Here is a 24,423-nt window from a genome sequence, read left to right as displayed (position 1 = left end):
CTCCTACTCTGCCTTGCAGACCTTCCACAACTCCTCCAATCACTATTCTCTCAACTTTTCACCCCAGGACCCTCACACCTGTTGTTTCTTTTACATATAATGTTTTCTCCACCTCCACCCCTTCTTCATCCTTTAGGTCTTAGATTAAACTCCACTTCCTTAAGAAAACTGTCTCTGATCTTTCTCCTCCCATTTGCACACTGCAGATTTCACCCAGGAATTCTCTTGTTAAATGTGACCACAGCATCCTATACTCTACATTCATAACTTTTTGCCACAATTGTTCTCATATGATAATGTGTGTGATGACTTGCTTAATGTCTCTCCCTATATACGTGCATGCATGCTAAGCCACTTTAGTTGTGTTGGACTCTGAGATCCTATGGATCATAGTCCACCAGGCTCCTCTGTCACCTAGGAAGCTCTTCTCTCTGTATATACATTTCATCAGTAGAGGACTGGGATATGATATATACACACTGTTGATATTACATATAAAATAAATAACTAATGAGAACCCACTGTATAGCTTAGGGGACTCTACTCGGTGCTCTGTGGTATCCTAAATGGGAAGAAAATCCAGAAAAGGGGGATAAATGTACAACTGAGTCACTACGCTGTATAGCAGAAACTAACACAACATTGTAAAGCAACTAGACTCCAATTTAATTAATCAATTTATAAATAATTAATTTTTAAATCAATTAAAGATAAATAACATTTAAAAAATAAATTTCATCCAGATAGGGATTGTGCCTGGCACAGTATCAAACCCAGGGACTGAACCCAGATGTTCCACATTGTAGGTGGATTCTTTACCACCTGGGCCACCAGGGAAGCCTGGCACAGTGCACGTGCTTAGTAAATATTTGTGAATCATACTGACATTTCACTGAACACGAATTTTATGCCAGACTTGTTTTACTAGAAGATCCTTGTTTTATGCAAGATATTTCACTAACCTATCCCATTTAATTCTTCCTTATGACCCTATGTGATATACTCTCACCCTCATTTTGCAGACGAAGAAACTGAGGCTTAAGGAGTTTAATTCAAGACTAAAGGACATGGCTGAGCTCAGCTTCAAAGCCAGCCCTGTTTGATACCAAAGCTTATGCTTTTAACCTTCAGATCACACTAAGAGTCAATCTCTGGTTCGGTGGTTTTATAATGAAAATAGTGTTCACTGCTACAATGCTCAACGTTTGAAACAAAAACAGTCATCTGAGTGGCCAAGGAAATTAATCACACATCTTATGCTCTATTTTTCAGAAAGCAGAGAAATGTATAATTCAAATCACTGAAAGAACAATAAATTCTTCCAAGTTAATAATTTTGTTTGTTCAAGTTGGACATGATTGGCCATGTGAAAAACTGTGAAGATTGTATTCTGTCAAATTAAAAAAAAACCTTTGACAAAACTCTATTAATAAGGTCGGCTTAAAGAACAATCAGGTTAGACTAGGTCAGAACTTATGACTTGTCACTTATTAAAAAAAATAAGAGTTCAGGCCTAAAAGGAGAACTGGAATCTGTAGCTCTTGAATAGAGTTTCTTAGGAGAGGAAAATGAAAATATTGGGTTGGCCAAAATGTTTGTTCAGGTTTTCCAAACTATGTTATGGAAAAACCTGAACTGTTTGGTCAACTTAATAGTTACCACATTTATTGCGCTGCATAAACATACTAGTGCCTGCTACCAACTTTTCAGAGCTACTCTTTGTTCCTAGGAAGGAAATCCTTCCACTGATAAGTCCACTGGTGAGGGCAAGTTTCTCACCTTCTCTGTGCCTCAATTTCCTCTTACTGGTAAGCATAGTGTCTGATTGTAAGCGCTGGCTATGTGTTTGTGCTAAGTCACTTCAGTCATGTCTGAGTCTTTGTGACCCCATGGACTGTAGCCTACCAGGCTCCTCTGTCCATGGATTCTCCAGGCAAGAATACCAGAGTGAATTGCCATTTTCTTCTTCAGGGCATCTTCCTGACTCAGAGATCAAACCGGGTTCTCTGGCTGGGATGGGATGGGAGGTGGGTGGGATGTTCAAGAGGGAGGGGACATATGTATAACTATCTCTGACTCATGTTATGCATGGCAGAAACCAACACATAAAGCAATTATCCTCTAATTAAAAATAAATTAAACAAACAAAACAAAAACAAAAAAAAATACCAAAAAACCCAACCTGGAGCAGCAATATTAGTATTAAATAAAATAGAATCCAAGGCACAAGGCATTTCATGGGATAAAGATCTTACTTTGTGTTGATAAAAGGCATACTTCCCAATAGAGCTATATTTATTGTATTTTATACACCAAGAGATATCAAATATACATATATGTATACAAACATGTACATTATACACACACACAGGGCTTCCCAGGTGGCACTAGGAGTAAAGAACTTGCCTGCCAATGTAGGAGACAGAACAGATGTGGGTTCGATCCCTGGGTTGGGAAGATCCCCTGGAGTAGGAAATGGCAACCCACTCCAGTATTCTTGCCTGGAGAATCCCATGGATGGAAGAGCCTGGTGGGCTACAGTCCATAGGGTAGAGCAGAGTCAAACAAAACTGAAATGTCTCAGTGTGTGCACGCGCGCGCACACACACACACACACACACACACATATATATTAAAATGTTCTTAGAAAAAAATTGATAAAGCTATATTCATAGTAGAATGACTAAAATATAAACTCAGAAAATATCTACTGATAACTTTTCAGTTGAAGAGTAAATAAAAACCAGTGACAGACAACGTAGAAAATACTGAAATTGAATTTTGTATAATTTTTATGTATTACAAAATACTCTTGATTTTTTCAATCATTTAATAAATGTAAAAATCATTCTTAGTTCATAGTCATTAAAGGAAAGAAGCAGTTGTATTTGGTCCTTGGGCCACAGCTTGCTAATACCTAAAGGATTTTTCCCTCATTTTAAGGGGAATTTGTCTGGTATCAGAAATATTTTTTTCTGTTCCTTCCTTGATTATAAAAAATGTTTTTAATGAATAAAGATATCTAAAAGTATAATTAATGAACAATGTTCTAGAAGGCTTAGACAATGCAGTGACGGAAGAAAAGAAACAGGGGATATTAATATAATGGAAAAGACAACTTATTTATTGCTTGGAAAACAAATGGTGTATTTTATCTTAAAAATCACATTCCCTAGCTTTGACTACTAAAAAGACCTAGAAACAGTGATCAGTGCAGCTAAAATAGGCCTCTAACTAGACTGTGGCCTCAAACACTGTTTATCACTGAAAAGAATGAAGAATTCTTAGAGAAATCACATCTGGCCAGGAAATGTATTAGATACAGGAATGGTAGTCACAAGAGACCACGGGATTTTGTCAAGAGGAGTCAGAAACTAATCTGAAGAAGCTGCCACTGGCCAAAGCTGGCATGGTTTGAAGCTTGATAAGGATATTAAAAAGTATTAATCATCACAATAAGGATTAATAATGGGTTTCAATCTGTAAGTCTGAATCAAGAATTTATCCTGTCTCTCTTGTAAAATCTATACCTCAGTTAATCAAATAGCTGATGAGTGAAAGTTGGTCCTTTCAGATGTTTTCCAGCTAATAATAAATGAAGACAGAATGATAGAGAATAGAATAGAATGTAACTATTTTGCAATCCTAATAAAAGCAAATTGATGATTCAAGACAGTGGTCATCATGATTGATAGAGTCCATAAACATTATGTACCTCCTGATGGAAGTACATCATCTAAACATTAATTTTAAAACAAACAAAAAACATCTGAGAAAACCTTTCAGTTCTAATGACCAATTTCCAGGAAACACAAGGAGAAAAGGAACATGACAACGCAGAGAACACAGCGAAATCTAATCTATAGAAAACTGCGCGTTCAAATAAAATAACAATAAAATTTTCAAAGAAAAGGAAAAAATGAGAGACGAAGGGGGTAAAAAATATTTACAGACAAAAAGCAACCATAATATATGAATCTTACTTGGATCTTGATTGAAGCAAAGAGATTCTAATAGTGTTACAAGAAAATTGGAGAAACGTGAACTGTGGGTGGACATTTGAAAATAATTATTGTTGACTTTCCTCTTAGAGATGATAATATTATGGTTACATGTGTGCAAAGTCGCTACAGTTGTGTTTGACTCTTATGTCAGACTGTAACCTGCCAGGCTCCTCTGCCCATGGGATTCTCCAGGCAAGAATACTGGAGTGTGTTGACATTTTGTCCTCCAGATATTATGGTTATGCATTTCAAAAATGAGTGCTATATAGAGGTAAGCAGTGAAAAATTTGCAGATAAAGCAATGCACTGTCTAGAATTTGCTTCAAAAGAATCTCCATGGAGTGGGAAATTTGAGTGAAACAGAAGTGTTTACATACCTATTTAAAATTGTTAAAATTGGGTGACGGGTAGAGCAGCCTCATTACACAGTTCTCTCTACTGTTCTATTTATATTTGATAATTTCCCTGGTAAAATTTTTAAAAATTAAAAAGGAACAAAAGCTCATAGCTATCAAAAATTCACTTATTCCCTTGTTTTTTCACTTTTATCTGCAGTTCTAAGTTTCTTAAAACTTCCTTAAGTGAGTTTTGCATTTCAAGTGAAGGGAACCATACAAAGGGAGGATTAGAACTGACTTGGGTAGAAACACCAAGTTAGAAAGAGTGGGTAGGGATGAGAAGTCCCCAGAAATCTGGTGAAAGAGTCACTCAATCGTGTTTGACTCTTTATGACCCTATAGACTATAGCCACCAGGCTCCTCTGTCTAGGGAATTCTCCAGGCAAGAATACTGGAGTGGGTCACCTTCTCCAGGGTATCTTCTGGACTCAGGGATTGAACTGGATCTCCTGCATTGCAAGCAGATTCTTTACTGTCTGAGCCATCAGGTAAGCCCAGGAAATCCAGTATTCATTTATATAATGATCATTGTATTTGGTACAAAGGTAATTGCATCATTTAATAACTATATCATTATACCATTTGATATGATGATAATTCAGCAGCCTTTACAATGTATGATCACAGGAATATATATGGAATTTAGAAAGATGGTAACGATAACCCTATATGCAAAAAAAGAAAAAGAGACTCAGATGTATAGAACAGACTTGTGGACTCTGTGGCAGAAGGCGAGGGTGGGATGTTTCAAGAGAACAGCATCGAAACATGTATATCTAGGGTGAAACAGATCACCAGCCCAGGTTGGATGGATACAGCTTTGCTTTTTTTGTGTGTGTGTGAGTATGTATGTATTTATTTATTTTTTCCATTTATTTTTATTAGTTGGAGGCTAATTACTTTACAACATTGCAGTGGTTTTTGTCATACATTGAAATGAATTAGCCATGGATTTACATGCATTCCCCATCCCGGTCCCCCCTCCCACCTCTCTCTCCACCCCATCCCTCTGGGTCTTCCCAGTGCACCAGGCCTGAGCACTTGTCTCATGCATCCAACCTGGGCTGGTGATCTGTTTCACCCTAGATATACATGTTTCGATGCTGTTCTCTTGAAACATCCCACCCTCGCCTTCTCCCACAGAGTACACACTGAGGAAACCAGATCCGAAAGAGACACAGCTTTGCTTTTAAGGTAGACATGATCAGGATACATTGGAGAGGCTTATTCATGCACTGAGCCAATAGTTTTGAGACTGGAATCTGGTGTGAAATGAAGAGTCATACGAGAGCATCAGTTCTCACAGCTCTCTTCCAAAGGGGCTGCAAGGTGGAAAATACACTCATAATAATACAAAGACATTTGCTTTTTCACTCTCATCTCACAAAAAATCTAGTGGAATGTTCCAGAGATGATGATGTGATGTGTATTATTGCAATAGATTGAATGCAGAAGCAGACATGAGGATTCAGCTGCTCTTTTTATAGCTAGATTTGCAAAGATGTAAAACAATATTCCTCTTTACACTATCTTTTCTTTTTTAATTTGGAAGATAAAGTTTCTTCTCACAAAAATAGGTTATGTCAACATGTGATAGGTTTATTATTGCTATTTCTAAAGAATTAATAAATATTAAAAAACTCAATTTTAACTTCCAATATAGTAGCATCAGCAGATATAATCCACATAAATAAAAACTCTTTGAGGGTCTCAAAAATTTTTTAAAGTGTAAAGGAGGCCTGAGACCAAAAAATCTAAGAACTGTTGCACACAAGTGTTTATTAAGGATATGGAGAAAAAAAAGCAAAGAGTGTCAAGGGAAAAGTGGTCAAGACATGACAATTACTTCAGTAAATAATCATTAAACACTCACCATTTCCAAAGTGCTAAAAAGAAGCTGCTACTGCGGCTAAATCACTTTAGTCGTGTCTGACTCAGTGTGACCCCATAGACGGCAGCCCACCAGGCTCCGCTGTCCCTGGGATTCTCCAGACAAGAACACTGGAGTGGGTTGCCACCTCCTTCTCCAACGTGTGAAAGTGAAAAGTGAAAGTGAAGTCGCTCAGTTGTGTCCAACTCTTTGCAACTGCATAGACGGAGAGCCTACCAGGCTCCTCTGTCCATGGGATTTTCCACGCAAGAGTACTGCAGTGGGGTGCCATTGCCTAAATTATCTTCAGGCTGTCAAGCAGGCTGACTGAATGACTCGAATACAAATTGTTACAAATTGTTATCTGCATTGACAAGTGAGTTAGTTTTCAATAACTTCTAGTGATGTTCCAAATTATTTTCTCTTCTAGCTGAGTGGGTGGGAAAAGTTTTGAACTTCACTAAGAAAAGCATAGCTTTATTAAACCATGGAGAAAGAGTATGTTCTAAAAAGAACTCCTCGTACATTCAGCAGATCCAAAACCACTTACCCAATTGCTTATACATCATAAACACTGTCAACGCTCACCTACCTTCTGCTTATTCTCATTTATTTTTGTTACAAGGACATTTTTCATTCCCCAATTATTTTTCCAGACAGAGATAGTAGGTTATTTATCTTGACATATCGTTTAATGCCTGAGTGTGGTAGTGGTTGAGTCACTAAGTCGTGTCTGACTCTTTGTGACCCCATGAACGGCAGCCCACCAGACTCCTCTGCCCATGGGATTTTCCAGGCAAGAATACTGGGGTGGGTTGCCATTTCCTTCTACAGGGGTTCTTATGGACCCAGGGATCAAACCAGCATCTCCTGCATTGGTAGGCACATTCTCTAGTGCCACCCTGCAAGTCCGTTGTATTCTCATTATAACAGACAAAAACCTGATAATAGCACATGCTGGTGAAAAGCAATTGGAAATTTCATACATTGATGGTGGAAATGTAAAATAATCAAATCATTTTGCAAGAGATTTGGGGAGTTAAAAAGTTAAAACATACACCTAGTACATGACCCAATCAGTTCTATTTACCCAGGAGAAATGAAAACATATATCCACACAAAGGCTTATATAAGAATATTCAAAGCAGCTTTGTTTGTAATAGCCCCAAACTTCAAAAGTCCAAATGTTCAGCAAATGGTTGAAAGTATAAACATATTATAATATACATAGTACTCAGCAATGGGCTTCTCTGGTGACTCAACAGTAAGGAATCCTCCTGCCAAGGCAGATGTAGGTTCAACCTCTGGCTTGGGAAGATCCTCTGGAGAAGGAAATGGCAACCCACTCCAGTATTCTTGCCTGGAAAATCCCATGAACAGAGGAGCCTGGCGGGCTACCGTCCATGAAATCGCAAACAGTCAGACATGACTGAAGGGACTGAGAACGCACTCAGCAATAAAAAGGAACTAACTTGATACATAACATAGACACACTTCAAAATTATGCAGAATGAAAGAGGCAAAAAAAAAAAAAAAAAAGAGTAAAGACTACATAATGCCATTCATAAGATTCTAGAAATTTTAAGCTAGTAGATAGTATCAGAAAACAGATAAGTGCTTACCTGGGGCACAAATTCATGACTTCAGAGTGGTGTTCTGAATTCTTCTAACATACGTCACTCTTTGTTTAATGAACAAATGGTCATAGAAAGTAGGGAATTTTGAAACTAAAAGTTCGGGGTCTAATTCCAGAGTCAAGCAACTTCTGTGTATCCCATCAGAGGAATATCTTCTGCCTTAGAAGTTGGTTGTATTAGAGATCAGATGAGATGACTTGTGAACAATAATAACAATTATAAGATCTGATAGAAATTTAATTTATTCTTATTGTTTTGTTATTAACAGCTAGAGAGAAGCCATGAAATTGGGATTTCATAGCTCATCAGCCAGCATCAACGATGGATGTAAGTCAACTCTGGAGCCACAGACACACACACATATGTTTAAACACATACACATAAATACACACCACCCAGGTCCCATACATGTTGATTCTGGAGATCTAGAGCATTGCTTTGAAATTTTTTCTGATGCTATTGGTGATTTGGATGGATGGTCATTTTAGGCTAGGAATCAAATTCTAAAAATATCACTTAGATGAGCTTCATTGTGACCACTGAAAATGGGGGAAGTGAAGGAGTCAATATACCTATCTCTTTTACTCAAAGTCATCTTCCTGGTTTGCCCAGGGCAGAATCAATTTATGCCTATTGTCTTGCCATAATTATTTATAGCACTCTCTTTCATTCTTTAAAAAAATATCTATTTATTTATTTGCCTGAATGGGGTCCTAGTTGCAGCACACAGGGTTAGTTGCCCCAGGGCATGTGGGCTCTTAGTTCCCTGACCAGGGATCAAACCCACATCCCTTGCATTGGAAGGTGGATTCTTAACTACTGGATGACAAGGGAAGCCCCTAAACCACTGGACTGCCAGAGACATCCCACAGGTTTCTAAATCTTTTTTGTGTTCTTCAGCAATGGTTTCCCAACAGGGCCATTCAGAATCACCTAGGGTTATGGTTTCTCCATGCATACCTTGTATATTGCTCAATTCTTGAACCAAGTCAATGTCTTAGCATTCAAAAGGAAACTTTGAAAAAAACAAGGAATTGCAGAGTTCATGACACAAGGGGCTTCGGAACTGGTTCTGTGTCCAGAGGGGAGCAGGAGGTGATGATGGAAAGATTTAGCCATCTTGTGAAGCTGTGAACTGGAAGGAGGGAACAGAATTTACAGTTAAGGAGCAAAAGCAGGTGGGTCAAGAATCCAAAATGTTCAGTTGGTAAAGAATCTTCCTGCAGTGCAGGAGACCCAGGTTTGATTCCTGGGTCGGGAAGATCCCCTGGAGAAGAAATGGCAACCAATTCCAGTATTCTTGCCTGGAGAATTCTATGGACAGAGGAGCCCTGTGGGCTATAGTCCATAGGGTTGCAAAGAGTCGGACACGACTGAGCGACTAAACCACCACCTGGTCTCTATGGCTGATCTATTCCCCAGTACTCCCCGATCCTGTTCTTCAGCCAGGCTACCCTCCTCTGCATCTTCCTAAATATTCTAAACATGTTCCTGCTTTTGTTCACGCCACATTCCTGCCAAAGCGAACATCCTTCCCAATGTTTCTCACCAACACAAATCTTCATTCATTCAGTTATTCACTAAATATCCAAACACCTCCATCCTCTAGACATGGTGGCAGACCCCAGACCTGAATGAGGCACATTCCCTCTCTTGAAGGGGTCCACTGTCTATTAAGATGGACAGACCCTGAGATTAATGATGTAGCATGGCATTGTAGAACAACTTCTCAGAGAGGTGACTCTGATTCTTAATAGTGAAAGTTAGTAAGAATTAACTAGGGGAGAAATACCCTACAGTCAAATCAGAAAGAAAAAGTGGTTTCATTCTGATTCTAACTTAATGATACCAATCGTTTGTGTTACTTTCATTTCTCAAATTAATATTTATATATTAAGTTAAACCTTAAAAATGCATCCTAATAAACACTGTCATGTCATGCTAAGTCATGCTAAGTTGCTTCAGTCACATTCAACTCTTTGCGGCCCTATGGACTGTAGCCTGCCAGATTCTATACATGGGATTCTCCAGGCAAGAATACTGGAGGGGGTTGCCATGCCCTCCTCCAGGGGATCTTCCCAACCCAGGGATTGAACCTGGTCTCTTATGTTTCCTGCACTGGCAGGGGGTTCTTTATCACTAACTCCACCCGGGAAGCCCCTAATATACATGAGGTGCAGACGAATACTGTTTGATTCCACTTATAAGAGATATCTAGAACAGTCAAATTCATAGAGTGAGCAAGTACATTGGTAGATGCCAAGGACCAAGGGGTAAGCGGGTAGGGAGAGAGGATGGGAGTTAGTGTTTAATGGGGACAGAGTTTCAGTTTAGGAAGGTGAAAAATTCAGGAAATGGATGATGGTGAGAGTTGTAAAACAATGTGAATACCCTTAGTGCCACTGAACTGTACAGTTAAATATGGTTACAATAGTATGTTTTATTTTATATGACTTTTATAATAAAAAACACTTTAAAAGTTAAATTAATATTTTAATAACCTATGTGCTAAATCTCCCTCCCTAATTCTTGCACATACATGTTATTGTTAAACAAAATCCTATGAAAACAGCTCTGATTATACATATATACAGTCAAATATAGTCAAAGCTACTATAGTTTTTCCAGTAGTCATGTACAGATGTGAGAGTTGGAGCATAAAGGAGGCTGAGCACCAAAGAATTGATGCTTTTGAACTGTGGTGCTGGAGAAGAAGACTCTTGAGAGTCCATGGACTGCAAGGAGATCAAACTAGTCAACCCTAAAGGAAATCAACTCTGAAGATTCACTAGAAGGACTGATGGTGAAGCTGATGCTCCGATACTTTGGTCATCTGATGTGAAGAGCTGACTCATTGGAAAAGACCCCGATGCTGGGAAAGACTGAGAGCAGCAGGAGGAGAAGGGAGTGACAGAGGATGAAATGGTTGGATGGCATCACCGACTCAATGGACAGGAGTTTGAGCAAACTCTGTGAGATGGTGATGGACAGGGAAGCATGGCGTGCTGCAGCCCATGGGGTCACAAAGAACTGGATATGACTTAGGGACTAAACAACAGTAATACAGCTATTGTACAGATAAAGAAGGAAGGCTTGGAGAGGTAAGAAGCCCGCTCAAGGCTGGAAACTAATACCTCTTGGGAGGTATGCTTAATGGGAGGGGGGTAAGTTTGTCATTTTTAGGAAGGAAAATAATTATTGTTGTGAAAATTATTATAAGGCTCTCTCTTTTTATATTGATTGCATCTGGTTATAGGACCTTGTTGAGCCATGGGTTTTTGGAATTTAAAACTCATTCATTGAACACATTTTCTTCTTAGCATTTTCCCCTGCAAGTTACATTATGAACAAGGACAAAGTCAAGCTCAGAAGGCCCTCAGTAAAGAAGCAGATGGTGACTCAGTAAAGAATCATCCTGCCAAAGCAGGAGATGCATGTTTGATCTTCGGTTGGGAAGATCTCCTGGAGTAAGAAATGGCAACCCACTTTAGTATTCTTGCGTGGAGAATCCCATGGACAGAGGAGCCTGTTGAGTTACAGTCCATGGGGTTGCACAGAGTGGACACAACTGAGCAACTAGCACTTTCAAAGAAGCAGACAGTCCACACAAGCCTGAGCCTGGGGCCCTCCCCCAGCTCACCCGTCCTCTCTCAGTGCTCACTGAGGTCTGCCCCCCCCCGTCCACTCTCAGGGACCTCAGGGGATGGGCTTGGCCTTGTTCTCCCATCACTTCTCTTAAGTTGGGTCTAGAATGTCACTTTCCTTTCTGTGGCTACCTGGCAGTTTCTTCCTCCTTTTCCAGGACTGTCCTGCAGGCCATTTCTAACCAGGGCCAACCACACTAGCTCTTCCGGTTTCATCCTTCAAGGCGTGTGGCTGCTTTATGTAGCGATTGAGCTCTCAGTTAATCCAGAGATTTGCCCCCAGAGAGACTTAGGGAGTAACCCTGATTCTCTGGCAATAGCAGCAGCTCTCTCTACAAACTCTGAGCCATTTTCACTTACTGCCCTGTGTGAAGCTTGACATCTTCCTACTAATTAATAGCGACCCTCTCAGTGATGAGTTACTATCTGGATTCCCATGCACTGTCTGTAGAAGAGCCTGGACACCAGAGAGCTTCTATTTTTAACCAGGCTCTGGCATCACACTTACATTCCATTAAAACTGAGTCAGAAGCCACAGAAAACTTGAGCTGTGCTTTTTTTCCTACCTAGGGCCACTGTACTAACTGATAAAGAGCTTTTTACACCCTCGTAGCTATTATAGTACAAAAGAAGAGCAAAGCAGAAGCCTGGTTTCAATTTAAGAAATAAACTCATTTGTAAACACTCAGCTTCTGGGGCTGGTTTCACCATATCTGAAGGCAGGCCATGGTGGAAATTATTTTGATACAAACACAGGAGGTTGAATGAATTGCAGCCCAGTAAAAAATAGGATAGTAATAATTCTCCACACGGGGTCACGCCTGGGGAGGGGGTGGGTGCAGACAGCAGAGATGGGGCAGAAGCAGGGGAATGATAGATTCTCTTTCTGCTTTCCAAGGAAGAAATCTATTAGATCAACATGCCAGCTCTTTCTTCAAACAAAAACGATGTGACCACACGTGGGAAGGCCCAAGGGGTAGATGCGGAGAGTATAGGTCCCAGAACGCAGGGTGGCGGGAATTTAAGTCCTCTTCCTCCATTTCCTTCTGGGATGGTGTCAGGCAGGTTACTTAGCCTCTCGGGCTTGTTTCCTCATCTGCAGTAACACTTTGTGAAAGTGAAAGTGTTAGTCCCTCGGTCATGTCTGATGCTTTTCGACACCATAAGCTGTATGGCCTGCCAGGGAGACAGTGAAGGACAGGGGAGCCTGGCATGCTGTAGTCTAAGGGGTTGCAAAGAGTTGGACAAGACTTAGAGATTGAACAAGAACAACAGGGAGAATCCCATTAAATAATAATTAGCAACCATTTGTAAAAAATGCAAAATCTTGTCTACTTTAGTGATGCCCAAAGGACACTTAACTAAACAAACATATATTCAGCTTCTACCTCCACTGGGCACTGGGCTCTGTGTGGAATGCAGGTATGGTCTGTTCCCTCAAAGAGTTGAGAGACAGTCGTGGCCACTGAGTTAGCCTCATAAAATGCAAAATGATGCCACCTTCTCAGAGGGAGATGGAAGGGTGACAATCCTGAACTAGGCCTGCCTCTGTAAAAGGCTTGTTGTATAATTTTGACAATGTCTCTCTAGCAATTTGGTCCTCAGATTTCCTAGATGGTTAACAGAATTTCTTCCATAGATTATTAAACTCCTGTGTCTCAGCTTGCAAATTTTATCATAGTAGTGGAACTCAGGTTCTAAGAAGGAGATCTTCCCTTGAAAACTGGCTGCCCTTCTCTCGGCTAAGCTATACTGGCTTGTGAACATCTTTTTTTGTTGTCAATGATTAATCTTTTAAATTCAGAGATCAAGTCAATAAAAGCCAACATACTGACCAACTTGTAATATGGCTATCTCAAGTACCAAAGTAACATATATTTTTTAAACAAAAGAGTAGTTATACAGATTCTAGTAATTCAGGCAATTTCCACCCTGGCTTAATTTCACACTGGACTTCTGAATTCTCACTGCAATTTCTACTAGATGTAATCATAACTGCAGATTTTTTTTTTACTTGCTACATTCTAAGAGTTGGTGACAGGCAACAACCTTAAAACAGCTGCTCTGTTTCATTCGGGAGGGAGGCTGCACACGCACTCTGAATGAAACCATATGTTAGAATTTTCTAGCAGCATATTAAGGAAATTGTGGAGAATATTTCAAGAAGCTCAGTTAAAGGTAACTGAAAATTTATAAGACGATCTGAAGCATTTTATTTATTTAATTGGAGTATAATTGCTTTACAATCCTGTGTTAGCTTTTACTGTACAACAGCATGAATCAGCTACACGTGCACATATATCCCCTGGCTCCCAGCCCTCTCGGTCACCGCAGAGCACCAGTCTGAGCTCCCTGTGCTATACGGCAGGTTCCTACTAGCCCTGTTTTACACATGATAGTGTATATATGTCAAACCTAACCTCCCACTTTAAATAAGAAGGCACACCCTTATTATCCCATTCCTGAGTCACATAGGCAAGGCAGACCTGGCATATTCCAGCTTAAAATAAACACAGTAATTTTTTTTTCCTTGCAAAATCCAACTACTTCATTAGAGAGATGGAATGGAGGCTCTAGCAGAGACCAGAACGAGTATTTCATGTCTATCTTCCAAGTCTCACAAATCCACTCCTGGAGAATCATGCACGGACGACACATCTTTGTTCATTGAATGGCAGGTTTTGCACTTTTTTGGCCCCACCACATGGCTCTTGTAATCTTAGTTCCCAAACCAGGGATTGAACCTGCACCCTTGGCAGTGAAAGCGTGGAGTTCTAATCATTAGATCACCAGGGAATTCCCTGCAATTATTTTTAATGTGTATGCTTCTTCTTTGACAGACCCTAAATAGTTTGAAAGTAAAAGCAAAAATATTGCCTAATTTAAGCTATGATTAATCAGTTATTTGAAAAATTATCTGAAAATTAAAAAAAATCAGGATTCACCCAGCATGGCATTTTACTCTTTCAGGATATCCTTCAAATGTGCTTCTGGGTAAGCGTTGGGAGTTAAATAATATGAATGGAAATGAAACACCTTGAATCCATGCAGGACATTCTGTATCAATCATTGAATCCATTAACAAACAGAAATTCACTCTAGGTGCATTTATTTGTTCATCATCATTGTGTGTGAGGCCTTTGTGAGAGAAACAGAGATAGAAGTCGGATCTTGCCTGAAAGAGAGTCACCATCTAGCTGTCTAAAGACAAATTGGTCTTCACATCAACCTCTCTTCAGTCATTGCCACTAAACTCCAGTTCACTCAGAGCCCACTCACAAAACTTTTCATCAACACATGAGAGTATGGAAGTGGGAATCTACTCTTAACTTCTTGCACTTAAAAACTTTGAGATTTAACTTAAGATTTATAAAGGGTCTAAATCTTCAGTATCCAGTTCAATGGTTTTATATATATGTAAACACACAGAAAACTGCTACCCAAATCCAGATCCAGAACATCTCCAGAACCTCAGAAGTTTCCCTCATGCCTGTTCCCAGTCAATACTCCCCACAAAGTAATGACTATTCCAACCTCTAACTCTATAGCTTAGTTTTACCTGCTTTCGAATTTCATATAAACCGAATCATGCTGTCTGCTCTTTTTTATTTCTTGCTTTGTTCACTCTTGTCTGCGTGATTCATGCATACTGTTCTATGTATCAGTAGTTTGGGTTTTTAAATTGCTGTACAGTATTCCATATGTGGGCTTCCCAGATAGTGTTAGTGGTGGGGAACCCACCTGCAAGGCAGGAGACATAACAAGATGTGGGTTTGATCCCTAGGTTTGGAAGATCCCCTAGAAGAGGGCATGGCAACCCACTCCAGTCTTCTTGCCTGGAGAATCCCATGGCCAGAGGAGCCTGGCTGGCTAGTCCATAGAATCACAAAGAATCGGACACAACCTAAGTGACTTAGCATGCATGCATGCATGCATTCCATATGAACATAATAATTTACCTATTTAATAGGTAATGGGTATTTGTGTTGTTTCTTGTTGTTGGGATACTACCAATAAAGCAGCCACAAACATACTTTTAAATGTATTTTTAAAAATAATTTAAGCAGCTTTACAAATTCCAGGTGGATCAAGGATCTTGTTTTATATCCACATACTATTAATTCAGGCAATAAAATGAATGACTCTCAAATGTACCATATTAAATGAAAGAAGCCAGACTCAAAAGGCTACATCCTATATCTTTCTTTTAATGTTGACATGACATTCTTGAAGTGGCAAAGCTACAGAGACAGAAAACGGACCAATGATTGCCTGGGGCTGAGGCTGGGGAGAGAGGCTGACTGAGAAGGGGCGTAAAGAAAGTTTTGGGCATGGTGGAACCTTTCAAAACCTTAACTATGCTGACGGTTACACAACTGTATGTGTTTGTAAAAACTCAGAACTGTGCAGCAAAAAGGAATAAATTATACTGTGTATAAATTACATCTGAATCAAATACAAATAGGGAATTTCCTATTAAAAATGTAACAACCATTATTAATCTCTTAGCATGTTCCAGATACTGTGGTCCTCATTTCTACATGCATCCTTTCATTTAATTGTTCACAATCATCTTATGAAATAGATGCTATAATTAAGTGAAAAAGATTAGTAGAGACAGATTCATTCACTGTTCCGTTCATTCTATAAAGATGACTAAATTCTTGTCAAAGAATTCTTTAAATCTCCTCTTGAGGAGCAATTTCTGGCTTCCCAGGTGGAATTAGTTGTTAAAAAAAAACTGCCTAACAATGCAGGAGATATAAAGAGACACGGGTTCGATCCCTGGATTGGGAAGATCTCCTGGAGGAGAGTATGACAACTCACTCCAGTATTCTAGCCTGGGAAATCCCATGGACAGAGGAGCCTGGTGGGCCATGGTCCATAGGGTTGCAAAGACTCGGACAGAACTCAATCGACTTAGCACACAAACATTCACCTAAACTTCACATCTGTTCAGCTGGAGAGTACAAGCATTCCTTTCTGTGTGAGACCTCTCACCACCTTCCCGAAGGCATAAACCACCTTCTCTGCTTCTCTGCTACTGCCTATCACCCAACCAAGCCACGCATTTGCAGACACAAATGCACACATATGCTCACACGCATATACCAGTATATAAACACTGCTAGAAACAGAATTGGCTTGATTACACTGAGATTTTGGAATGATGAAACTTCTCTAAGTAATAGGTGTATAGAAATAGACACATTTTTAAAAATTAAAATTTCTTTTGTGGTAATTGTAGATTCACATACTGCTGTAAGAAATATACAGAGAGATCTCTTATTACCAGGTTTCCTTCAATGGTTGTTGCTGTTGAGTCACTTTAGTCGTGTCCAACTCTTTGGGACCCCATGGACTGTAGCCCACCAGGCTCCTCTGTCCCCTGGGATTCTCTAGGCAAGAATACTGGAGTGGGTCGCTATTTCCTTCTCCAGGGGATCTCCTGACCCAGGGATTGAACCTGGGTTTCCTGTATTGGCAGGCATGTTCTTTATCACTGAGACACTTGGGAAGCCCTTCCTTCAATGGTTAACATCTTGCAAAACTATAGGACCATATCACAACTGGGATATTGACACAGATACAGCCAAGATACAGACCATTTTCATCACTACTAGCATCACACACCTACTTAGCTTCCAACTCTACTTTCTCCTTCACCTCTGGCTACCATTAATCTGTTCTCTGTTTCTATAATTTTTCAATTAAAAGTGTTACATAAATGGAGTCAAACATTATGTAATCATTTAAGGGTTTTTTTTTTTTTTCACTTAGCATAATTCTCTGGAAATTGATCCAAAGAATGTTGCATTTACTAATAGTTCTTTCCTTTTATATTGTTGAGTAGAAACGGATCATAGTTTGTTTAACCATTCACTCACTAAAGAACATCTGCGTTGTGTCTGGCTTGGGACTACTACAAATAAAGCTGCTATAAATATTTCTGTACAGGTTTTTGTGTGAGCACAAATTTTCACTTCTCTGGGATAAATGCCCAGGAATGCAATTACTGGGTTGCGTGATAGTTTTGTGTTTAGATTTTTTAAAAAGTGTCAAACTTTTCCTGAGTCTGAATCATTTTACATTGCCACCAGCAATTTATGAGTTATCCAGTTTATCTGATGTTGCCATTATTTTTTAATTTTGGCCACCCTTATAGTTGTGTAATGATATCTAACAATGGTTTTCATTTGCATTTCCTTAATAGGTAATGATGCTTTTCATTATCATTCAAAATACATCTTTTTATATACTTATTGAGATATTTGTTCCTGTCTTCTGCTCATTTCTACTTGGATTTTTTTTTTTTTTACTGTTGAGTTTTGAGAGTTCCTCAAATATTTTTATTTTTTAAAAAATTTTAATTAATTAATAAATTAATTTTTGGTTGCTCTAGGTCTTCATTGATGTCTGTAGTTTAAACATTCTTTGGCATTGCCTCTCTTTGGGATTGGAATGAAAACTGACCTTTTCCAGTCCTGTGGCCCCTGCTGAGTTTTCCAGATTTGCTGGCATATTGAGTGCAGCACTCTCACAGCATCATCTTTTAGGATTTGAAATAGCTCAACTGGAATTCCATCACCTCCATTAGCTTTGTTCATAGTGATGCTTCCTAAGGCCCATTTGACTTCACATTCCAGGATACTCTAGGTGAGTGATCACACCATCGTGATTATCTGGGTCATGAAGATCTTTTTTGTACAGTTCTTCTGTGTATTCTTGCCACCTCTTCTTAATATCTTCTGCTTCTGTTAGGTCCATACCATTTCTGTCCTTTATTGAACCCATCTTTGTATGAAATATTCCCTTGGTATCTCTAATTTTCTTGAAGAGATCTCTAGTCTTTCCCATTCTGTTGTTTTCCTCTATTTCTTTGCATTGATCACTGAGGAAGGCTTTCTTATCTCCCCTTGCAATTCTTTGGGACTCTGCTTTCAAATGGGTATATCTTTCCTCTTCTCCTTTGCTTTTCACTTCTCTTCTTTTCACAGCTGTTTGTAAGGCCTCATCAGACAGCCATTTTGCCTTTTTGCATTTCTTTTTCTTGGGGATTATCTTGATCACTGCCTCCTGTACAATGTCACAAACCCCTGTCCATAGTTCTTCAGGCACTCTGTCTATCAGATCTAATCCATGGAATCTATTTGTCACTTCCACTGTATAATCGTAAGGGATTTGATTTAGGTCATACCTGAATGGTCCAGTGGTTTTCCCTACTTTCATCAATTTAAGTCTGAATTTTGCAATAAGGAGTTCATGATCTGAGCCACAGTCAGCTCCCGCTCTTGTTTTTGCTGACTGTATAGTCAACAAAAGAGTCCGAAATGCAGTACTTGTGTGCAATCTCAAAAATGACAGAATGATCTCTGTTCATCTCCAAGGCAAACCATTCACTATCACAATAATCCAAGTCTATGCCCCCAACCAGTAATGCTGAAGAAGCTGAAGTTGGACGGTTCTATGAAGACCTACAAGACCTTCTAGAACTGACACCTGAAAAAGATGTCCTCTTCATTATAGGGAATTGGAATGCAAAGGTGGGAAGTCAGAAGATACCTGGAGTAACAGGCAAATTTGACCTTGGAGTACAAAATGAAGCAGGGCAAATGAATAGTTTTGTCTAAACCCAGATGCCAATAATTTTCTCCTTTATTTTTCTAAAAATTGTATAGTTTTGTGCTTTACATTTAAGTCCGTGATACATTTTGAGCTAATTTTTGTTTAATGTGTAAGGTTTAAGTTGAGGTTCAGTTTTTATCTCTGGATGTCCAATTGCTCTAGCATCAGCTGTTGAACAAGCTATCTCTCCTTCACTGAATTGTTTTTGCCTCTTCATCAGGAATCAGTTGAGCATATTTGTATGGGTCCATGTTTGGCTTTTCCATTTTGTTCCATTGATATGTGTGTCTGTTTCTCTGCTTGGTTTCCATCACTATATAATAAATTTTGAAATCTGAAAAAGTGATTCCTCTTGCTTTAAACTTGTGTCCAGGTGGTTTTAGCTAGTTTAGTTCCTTAGTCTTTCATATAAATTGTAGAAGAATCTTATGCATAACCACAAAAACTCAGGCTAGAATTTTGATAGTGATTGTGTTAAATCTCTATTTCAATTTGGGGAGAATTGATATCTTTGCCATATTAAGTCCATGAACACAATATATCTCTCCATTTATTTATATCTTCTTTGATTTCTTTCATCATCATTTTCTTGGTTTCAGCTTATAGACACTGTATAATACACTGTTGCATTTAAACCTAAGTCTTCCATTTTTATGAGCAATTGTAAACGGTATAGTATATTTAAAATCTGATGTCCATGTGCTCATTATGAGTATGTAAGTATATAATTTTTTGTTTTATTTAACTTGTATACTGAGACTTTGCTGAACTTATTAGTTCTAGAAGGTTTTTAAAAAAATAGATTCCTTTGCATTTTCAACATATATATAACATCAACTACAAATAATGACAGCTTCATTTCTTCCTATCTAACTTGTATGTCTTCTTTTTCCTTTTCTTGCCTTACTGCATGGACTAGAACTTCCAGCAAATATGTTGAGTAAGAGTAGTGAGAGTGAAGATCATTGCCTTGTTCCTGATTTTAGAGGGAAAGCATTTACTCTTTCACAATTATGTTGAGTGTTATCTGTAGGTTTGTTCTAGATAACCTCTATCAAGGTGAGGAAGTTCCCCATCTACTCCCAGTTTTCTGAGAGTTTTCATATTATCTGCATATTAGCTTTTGTCAAATGCTTTTTCTATATCAATTGATATGATCATGTGATTTTTCTTTAGTGTGTTAATATGACAAATTACAGTGATTGATTTTCAAATATTAAACTCACCTTGCATCTTTGGAATAAATCCCACTTGGCAATGATATACAACTATTTTTGTATATTGCTGAAGTATTTCTTTTTATCATTTTATTAAGGATTTCCCCATTATATTCATGAAAGGTATTGGGCTGTAGTTTTCTTTTTCTCCTTCCTTCTTCCCCTCCTTTCCTTTCTGTCTCTTTTCTTCCTTCCTTCCTTCCTTTCTTCTGCTCTTTCTTTCCCTTACTTCCTCTCTCTCCTACTTAATAGCATGGAAAACTATATTCAATATCCTGTGATAAACCATAGGAAGAGAATATGAAAAAGTATACATATATATGTGTATAAATGAGTTGCTGTGTACAGCATAAATTAACACAACATTGTAAATCAACTATACTTTAATAAAATAAGAAAAAGAAATAACAACAAAAAATGGACAGTGTGAAGGAAGATGGCAATGGGAAGCAAAACGGGTGGCCAGTGTTTCTGCAAGCTGTGTGCCTCTCTGTGATACACTCAGACAGCCACACAGCCTGGCATCTGCCGTCCACAATGTCACCTGCTGAGCTCCACCCTACGTGGTGGCTCTGTGCTGGGGTCTGGGTGTGGGTAGCAATTTCCTTTCTGCTTCCTCACAAAGCAATATCTCACAGAATTCATTATGGAGACAGGTCGCTGGTAGGGATGTGCTCTGACATGAAAAACTGGTCCCTAGGATTTCCCTGGTGGTTCAGGGGCTAAGAGTCTACGCTCCCAACACAGGGGGCCTGGGTTCGATCCCTCGTCAGGGAACTAGATCCCACATGCCTCGGTTAAAAGTTCCCGTGCCACAACTAAAACAGCCCACATGCTGCAACTAAGACCTGCCACAGCCAAATAAATAAATACATTTTCTTAAAAACAAAACAAAACAAAAACTGGTCCCTGATGAACTTTATCTCTGCTTTTGCCTCTCAAAAAGTTGTATAGAGTTTGATATTGAAACTCCAACTAAAAATCTTAATTTATCTACTGAAAAAATTGGAATATATAGTGGAACAATATGTAACCTAGCTCTGTATTTTCCAAGTCTTCTGTAAATGTGTTAGCATATGCTCACAATTAAAAAAAAAAAAAAAGTACAATGAAAGTAGATGATATTCATTGACAGACAGTTCATTATTCCCTCATGGTAGGTATAAATCTTTCTTCCATTTTGGAAATGAGGACAAGTGGCCTGGCTCCAGAAGCACTGGGAATGCTAAGACGCTGCCTGAATACTTGACGTATTTGTGCCACCAACTATGTATGTGGCACCAGGAAATTCCACTCCCTTTTTCCTGTGTCAAAGGGAGGATCAGAACTCTATGGCTTAAGAATCCCACAAAGACCATAACTCCATTATTTCCACCTGACGTGTATATTTTTGTGATGATAAGGAAACGTTACTCCCTCATGTATATCACAATTACAGCTGCAAAGAGAAGGTATCAGCATTACGACGAGACAGTGATTTGGTCAAAGCCTCACAATAAGATGGGGCTTCCCTGGTAGCTCAGATGATAAAGAATCTGCCTGCAATGTAGGAGACCCAGGTTCAATCCCTGGGTTGGGAAGATCCCCCAGAGAAGGCCATGGCAACCCACTCTAGTATTCTTGCCTGGAGAATTCCATGGACAGAGGACCCTGGTGGGCTATAGTCCATGGGATCGCAAAGAGTCAGACTTAGTGACTTAGCGACTAACACTTTCACTTTTCACAACAAGATGGTGGCAAAACTGGAAACAAAATCCTCAAACGCTAAACCCTTGGGTCTTTTCCATATATCATGGTGCTCTGAGTTCGTTTAGAAGACATTATTGTTCAGGGCTGGAAAACAGAATGCCTAGTGACTATACCTACTTCTCTCTCCATTCCCTTGCTCACTTCCACATCTGTTAACACCAGCCCTGGTTCAGATATGTAGCAAGGAGGATAAAAACAGAACCAAAGAAAGAAACAAGGAACCAAAAACTGATAGGAAGCCCCATTGTTTATATAAGTTCAGAAACAAAGGCACTCAAGAGTTTCCGTGAGAGCCAGCATCCTCATAGAATCATAAACAGTTAGAGAAAGTGAAGCAGGAGGGTAAAGTGACTTGTTCCAGGTAGCGGAGGTTCATTTAGTAAGCAGACACTAATAATGGACAGCAGAGCCTGGGAATTAAGGTCAGCTAGAGTTCCAGTCTCAGCTCAGCCACATTCCAGCTGGGAAGCCTCAGTTAGGGCAGCTCCTCTGAATTTTATTTTTCTCATCTCTTTAAGGGGGGGTCGTGATACCAGCTTTACAGGATTACTGTGAGGATTAAACAAGATAATGTATGCAACACAGCTGTCCTAGATAAGAATGTAATAGGAGAGAACATTTATTAATTTGGACTAGAACCCAGATACTGTTGCAGTCATGTGATCTTCCTGTTATAATATGCTACCTCTCCCCTTCCGTCTCTCCTACCCCAATGCCAGCTCATTCCCTCAAGCCCTCTAATTAGCTAAATAAAGAGTGCAGACAGGGTCTATGTAAAAATGCTCTCCGAGCCAAGTGAAATCTCCAGGGATGTGAACAAACCCACATGGCCAATTACCATAGCATCATTTCATTTCCTGGGAGTGACTAATACCCAGAGACGGTCACTTAAACACTAATTGCAGGAGAACAGGTAGAAATCATGTTAAATGAGCCCAATTTTATTTCTGGGGAAAAGGACAGAAAGCCTCTCGGATCCATGAGTATGCCTGCTTCCTACTCTACAGGAAGAGGGAGGCTTCTATTTCCAACTGGACATAAGATTTTGATTGCAACGGTAATTGTTCTTAAGCAAGTGGACAGATTTACCGCGCGGAACTAAATTACCATCCTAATAATGTGCCAGCTCCATTCTGTGAGCGTTTGATTTTTCTGAATTCAAACAGTGCATGGAACAATGATGCCTGCATGCTGCCGAGAAGACACCCACACACCCATGTGTTTCACCTTGAGTTTGCTCAACCTTCCAGGGCTCGGTGCCCACTGGTGTGCTGAGACAGAGAAAGGAGACAGCCCCTTTTTAGGAGGGTTTAATGAGCTCTCATCACTGAGGGCTACTGTGAATCATCACTCCCTACCACTTAGCTGGTTTTCCACCTTCCAACTGTGCCTTCACTTCCTCTCTTCTCTCTTCTCCTTCTTGCTTTTAACCATACATCCATCCAACATAAAGGCGAGAGAGTTGGGTTTCATTACAAGAGGTATAAGGTAAGCATTTCCTCAGTCTGCCCCACTTCCTCACCTGCAAGGAGACTGTGAGCACTTCTCACTGGTCAGCCTTGGTCTCTCATGCCCCAGAAACCGTGTTAACCCCACCTGCAAACCATCAACCATTTTTGTCAAAATGTCCTCATCCCTTCTACATAAGTCTTCCTGATTCCCTAAGTCCAGGTCAAGTGCCACCTCCCCAAAAAGTTTCCTTAACTACTTCAGCCTTTATACAATTCCCCTTGCTTCTTTAGAAAAACACAAAGTGTTCTTCATAATTATGTCCAAATTTGATTGTCATGTGATGTGGACTCCATGTCTTGATTTAATGATCCTGAAGGAGGGAGACTAAATCTCCCATCACTCTTGTATCCTCCATGGGTGTCCTGGTTCAATGCTAGGCACAGACCTGGTTGCCTATATGACTCTTGCTTAAAAGAGAGAACTTGGAAAACTTCCACATGCTGGTATTTGCATGAGGGCACAAACTCAGCAAGCCACAGAAACAGCTTTCAGTGGTGCTAGGGTTCAGTTCAACACAGAACATTTTTTTTTTTTAAACATTCCTCCAGTGTTCCAGGCATGGAGCTGGCAACTGGCTACATCAGAAATAGACTCTTTCCAGTGCTGTCTTCACCTCTTCTTTCTCAGGAGATGGCCAGCCCTCCTGCAAGCTGACCTTACTCTCATCACGGAGATGATGAAGACAGGGTGCCTGACAGCTGAGCCAATATTCCATGCCTGTCAAGACTCAGCTCAAGCTGGATTTCCTTCTGTGACCTTCCTCAGA

At 39.6% G+C, this 24,423-nt stretch overlaps 1 protein-coding gene across 4 annotated transcripts in view; it reads right to left on the bottom strand.

Moving 5' to 3' along the window:
- ADRA1A (adrenoceptor alpha 1A) overlaps positions 1–24,423 on the bottom strand; it is a 106,365-nt gene that overhangs the window by 24,300 nt on the left and 57,642 nt on the right. Inside the window, exon 2 of one of the 4 annotated variants that reach the window (XR_011485014.1) lies at positions 8,870–9,044. The exons of the other annotated variants lie outside the window; for them this stretch is intronic. The gene's annotated coding sequence lies outside the window, so the exon portion shown is untranslated. The remainder of the gene's footprint in view (positions 1–8,869; positions 9,045–24,423) is intronic. 4 annotated transcript variants of the gene reach the window in all.

The sequence above is a fragment of the Odocoileus virginianus genome, chromosome 31 (genome assembly GCF_023699985.2).
Source record: "Odocoileus virginianus isolate 20LAN1187 ecotype Illinois chromosome 31, Ovbor_1.2, whole genome shotgun sequence".
NCBI lineage: Eukaryota > Metazoa > Chordata > Mammalia > Artiodactyla > Cervidae > Odocoileus > Odocoileus virginianus.
The sequence above is the reverse complement of the archived record's forward strand: the minus strand, read 5'-3'. Positions and strand labels throughout refer to the sequence as shown.